Raw genomic sequence first — 6,000 nt, 5'->3', positions numbered from 1 at the left:
GATGGTTTGGTTTGACTTATGTGTCGGGCCTGGTCAGGACTGAATTGATGTGTTCAATTAAGTTCTATGTCAGACAAATCAGAGATCGAGAAACATACTGCTAGACAATAAGTATGACTATGTTCCATGTAATTGTCCGCACGATATCTAGAACGGAGGACTATAAGATCCTTTATCTAAAAGACAGGTTACTGATAAGATTAGAGTTCGACAACGTCTTTGAGAGCTACGATTGCTAATCGGATCCTGAAGTCGTACTTGCATTCATAGTTATTAGACTTATCCAAGTGGGAGACTGTTGGATTAGTGTCTAAGTACATAACTATATTTGGTATGTACTTGACCCGATTGTGCATGGTTCTTTTGGGTTGCCTTCACCAAAGCAACTTGACAAGATGATTTATCGAGAGAGAGGATATTATGGTTTATTAATATATTATATGAATAATATATTAAAAGAGAAATCATATTAGTTAGTTAATATTAATCAAGAATTAATTAGGAAATTAATTCTATGATTAAAAGAGATTAATTGAACTAAGGGGTCTGGTATTGCCAATTATAAGATAATTGGATTTGGGCTGTGGATCCCTATGGAAATGAGGGGGGCGAAATTAGAGTGGAAGCCCACTATGATTTCGTCCAAGGGCCCTATTCTAGAATATTCCTTGGACTGCTTAAGGCCTAAGCTATCCAATTAGGGTTTTTTACTGAAACCCTAGCAACTCAACTATTTAAGGACCCCTAGGGCTACTGATTTCGGCTACCAGAGAAAACCCTAGAGTTCATATAGCCGAAATTGTGCCTCTTCTCCCTCTCTTCTAGATCATCTTCTTGCCTTGGTGTTTGTGAGTCGTTAGAGGTATTACAATTATGATACTAAGCTCTTAAAGATCGAAGATTCTTGCTACTATCAAAAGGTAATCATCTAAACTTGTATTAGTTGTAGATTTCGATTTTTATAGTATGCTAGATTAGGGTTTGCAAGCTTTGAATAACTTACATGTACAATAGAGAAACCTAGATCCAAAGCTTTAGGGTTTTGCATGTGCACATAGAAATGTTCTTTTGCTCGAAAACCCATTAGTTGTGGCCACCCAAGATAATATTGACATTTGTAAATTAAATTTTTATCTGGAACGTGTGTTACTATTCTCCTTCATTTGAATCAGACTTCATCCTCAAAGTCCTCAGTAACGAATATTGCATCCATACCTTCTAATCTAACATACAACACAAAAAGTGGTGTTACAAATAGAACACAAGATATAAATCAATAATTGTATTGCTAATTAAATCACACCTTAAAATCCTTAAAAGCTTGCAAAATAAATAAAGAACAAATATTGATTAGACAAATATAAAAAGAAAATGATCATGATAACCATTATTTAAAAAAATTTACCATAAAAAGAAGAATGATCCATATGACCATATTTTTCAAAAAAAATTATTAAAATATATATTATTAATCATAATAAAAAAGATTGATAATATTATAAAGTTGTTATATTTTTATACTTCAAATGCCATTAAATATTAATTAAAAGTAATAAATTAGTAAATATATTTAAAAGATAATACAAATATGATTAAAATATAAAAATTTAAATACATAAAGTATAAAAATATATTGACCATCAACTTATAGTTATTTGGAAATCCACCCACTTAAGTTGTAACATTTTGTTTGTTAATTTTTATTATTAAATAAGTATTCTTTAAAATATATTGAACTACAGCTGTGAAAAATTATTTTGTATTTAAAGAGATTGATATAGTTTGACGGATAAAAATACAACGTTGTGACAAAAATAACACAATATGGAATTCTAAAAGAACCAAATAAATAATAGTACATCTTTAAATACATAGAAAGTTATAATAATGCCGCATGTATTAAGGTGCTTTAATAAGTGTACTTTAAGCTTGTACCTCTACAGAGCACATCTCATATGAATAACAAAAGACAGTTATTATAATGGTCCTTTGATTTACGAAAAAAATCATAAGTTTAGTGCCAATTATTTTTCTTGACGAGGATGGTCGATAGGGACTATTTATACATTTTTTTTTAAAAAAAAAAATAATAATAATATAGATTAAATTTGTAATTTTTGTAAACCACGGGGAACCATTAAACTCATATTTATTGCTTAAAAAAATCATTTTGATAGTTTGGTTTCAAATCAACCCTATTGACATGTATTGTTTTCGATGGGACGGATTTAAACCAATCAACATTGATCTAGACACTTTTAAAAAATTTAAAAATATGACATTTCCCACTCTAAGGCTAAAGGGAGTGGCTCGCCACCCTCCCTTGCCAAGAACTTGCTAAAGTCTCGCTACCATTCTCTATCCATGTGCTAAGTTGAGTCGTCAAGAGTAGGTCGTTAATTGGTTGGCAAGAGGAAAGAGAAGATAAATGGTCCCTATTTGAGTATTTCAATTTCAAAGGGTTGTAATTTTAGTTTTAGCAACTTGTACATTTTCATAATTTATTTTATTTAAATAGTTAAATAAAAGTAAAAATATATTTAATTTAATAAAAAAAATATTTACCTTCTAAACATATCACCATTCCATGTCATCATATTTTGCTTGGTTGTCCATAAGAATATGAGGTGACAATGTTTTAACACATGCTATCACATGTCACCACTCCCTCCAGCCTAATAATCATTTGAATTTAAATAATTGAATCCTTACATGTGTTCACCGAATCAATAAATCCGACCTATTAATGCGGCCATTTTACGATATTAATATTTCACAATTTTGATGTATGCGACAAATAATGTTTCTTAAAAAGACAAAATGTCTGCTAAAACAAAAATTAAATTATTTAGGCGTTTTTTTTCCGAAGCGAAAATGTCTGAAATTTACGGACCACTTCTGCAATCCTCTGTAGTAGAAGAGGGACCAAACGGCTGCAACATGTAATAAAAAGTCTATTTGTTTTTTTTTTAACTCTGCGGACTGCTGCAAATAAGTTAAAGTAATGTGTGAAGATGTTTGAAGCAGAGGGTCAAATGTTGCGCTACACAGCACACGCACAATAGTTTTTAAGTTAGAAGTTTTTTGAAAAACAAACAGCTGCAAAGGGCCATGTGTTGCGCTTGTACTGCGTGACGCAAAAATAAGTGGTCAGAAATGTTTTTTTAGAAAAAACAAACAACACCTTAATACTCAGAATCCAATTCAATAAGAACTACATTTTACTTAGGTGTTGTTTGAGTTTCTGAAGCAAAAATTCATGAAGTCTGCGGACCACCTCTACAACCCTCTGCAGTAGAAGAGGTGGACCAAACGGCTGCAGACTGTAATAAGAAACGTGTTTATTTTTTTAACATCTGCATACTGCTGCAGATATTAAAAAATTAAAATAAACTAATTTTATAAACCGAATATAGCTTTTTAATACGTAAAATTTAATATGTATAACATTTCGGTAAAAATTAATGATATTTCAGTAAAAAATAATGATACTTCAACAAAAAATAAAGATATTTTAGTAAAAAAATAATGATATTTTATCAAGAAATTGTCATTATTGAATATAAAAAAACGAAAAATAAATTCAACAAGAATAAACGAAAAAAAAATGTGAAATAAAATTTTAACAACATATAATCAAAATTTCAGCAATAGAAGAAGAAGAGGTTGGAAGAGGCAGTACAAGTGTTGCGCCAAACAGAGCACGCACAGAGGTTTTTGACTCAAAAGACTTCTAAAAAACAAACAACTGCGAGATAAAAAGTGTTGCGCGTGTGCTGCGCCGCGCAACAATAAGAGTTTTTTTTTTTCCAAAAAACAAACAACACCTTAGACATCGAGTTGCATATTTTGCTCTCAAGTATATATATATATATATATATATATATATATATATATATATATATATATATATATATATATGTGTGTGTGTGTGTGTGTGTGTGTATTGAATTGACAACGATCCATACCCCATCCATTTAATAAAAGGTAAATGGATATAGGTCATAAACGGGTAAATGAATCGAAAATTAAAGTCAAACCCGTAAAATTCTTATTGGTTTAGACCAAGCCAAGGTCAAAACCCGCCTCATTGATAGGTCTATATACCAGGTGTACAAGAAAGCCCATTGTCCGAGTTTGACTACAGCAATACCGATGTCAACACCTGCTCCTGCAGCTCTACGGATTACCGACGGCCGCCTGGGCAAGGCGGATGCACCTGTGATGAAGAGTAGGGTTTTTCAGTTGACGGCCGAGGAGGCTCGCGCAACACCTGATGCGGCGACGGGTATGTATCTTCTCCTTATCTCTTTATTTATATTGAATTGCTTTCTTATGTTTATGTGTTTTATATTAGGATCGTTCCTCATGAACGATATTTCTGCTTTGATATTGTTTGATTCATGGGCTACCCGATCCTTTGTGTCGCTTGCGCTAAGCAAGAGGTTTGCCAGAGCTCTAAGGGAGCTAGATTGTCCTTTAGATGTCGAGATTGCAAATGATCAATCTGTCTGTGTAGCAAGGGTTCATCGGAGTTATATTTCTTCAGTTGTTCAGCGATCAGTATCTGGTTGATTTGGTTCTCATTCCTTTGCGTGGGAATAAGATTATTATGGGTATGGATTGGTTCCCATTTCGGTCGCATTCATGGATCTCATGAACGACATGTGCATGCCGATGTTGGTTCGGTCTGTGATTGTATTCATTGATGATATATTAGCCTATTCCAAGATCCAAGAACATCACGAGGAGCACTCGAGGGAGGTGCTGGAGACTTTGAGGATGGAGAGACTTTTCGAGCCAAGTGTGAGTTTTGGTTGCACGAGGTGCAATTTCTGGGGCACCTTGTCAACCAAAATGGTATTCTGGTCGATCTGGTCAAGGTCGAGGTCCTGATGCGGTGGGAGGTTCTGAGGTCTCCATCTGAGATTAGAAATTTTCTTGGTTTAACACAAGGAGCACTTAAGGGAGGTGCTGGAGACTTTGAGGAGGGAGAGACTTTTAGAAAAGTTCTCCAAATGTGAGTTTTGGTTGCGCGAGGTTCAATTTTTGGGGCGCCTTTCAACCAAAATGGTATTTTGGTCGATCCGGCCAAGGTCGTGGCCATGATGCGGTGGAAGGTTCCGAGGTCTCCATCTGAGATTCAGAGTTTTCTTGGTTTAGCAGGATATTTGTAGCATCCATAAAATTCGAGCCAATTTAAAACTTTTTAAATCATTTAAGACCATTCAGTTATTACAATTTGTTTTCAAAATAGTTTAAACATCAGAGTTCCCATAAATCATAATCATCAATCGAGGAAGTGTACGGTCACGCCTTCGCCTTCCCGGGGCCATCCGCTGAACCTGAAACAATAAACTAAAACTGTAAGCCCGAAAGCTTAGTGAGTTACCCCCAAAATACCAATGCTATACAGATAACCATATCATATAACATATAAGTAACAGAACAGCCATGCATCACGAGTCTATAGTGTGATTGGTTCGCCCGCACCGGGACTTCAGTCCACCTGGTCCACTCTCTGAGTCTACAATATGATTGGACCGCCCACACCAGGCCTTCAGTCTATCTGGCCCACTCTCCGAGCCTCGGCACGTCTGGACCGCCCTCTCGGGGTCTTCAGCCTATCCGGACTGCTCGCCGAGCCTTCGGCCTGACCAGGTGCCCTCCTGGGCCTGCAGTCTATCCGGTTCGCCCTAGGTATGTTGGCCTACAGCACAAAGCAGGACCCGCCTCAACCCAACCCCAATCAAACAACCATGTGCACATATAACAGATAATCACATAACAGTCCATAAACAAACAAACTGATCTAGCAGGTCATATAGCATAGCAACATCCTAACTAGGATACCGACCTAACCGGTCACTAACATAGAATCATCCTATATACCAGGATACTGACCTAAACTAGGTCACTAACATAGCATCATCCTATATACCAGGATACTGACCTAAACCAGGTCACTAACATAGCATCATCCTATATACCAGGATACCG

Source organism: Lactuca serriola, chromosome 2 (genome assembly GCF_051521515.1).
Source record: "Lactuca serriola cultivar US96UC23 chromosome 2, Lser_US96UC23_V15, whole genome shotgun sequence".
NCBI lineage: Eukaryota > Viridiplantae > Streptophyta > Magnoliopsida > Asterales > Asteraceae > Lactuca > Lactuca serriola.
This window is presented reverse-complemented; position numbering follows the sequence as displayed.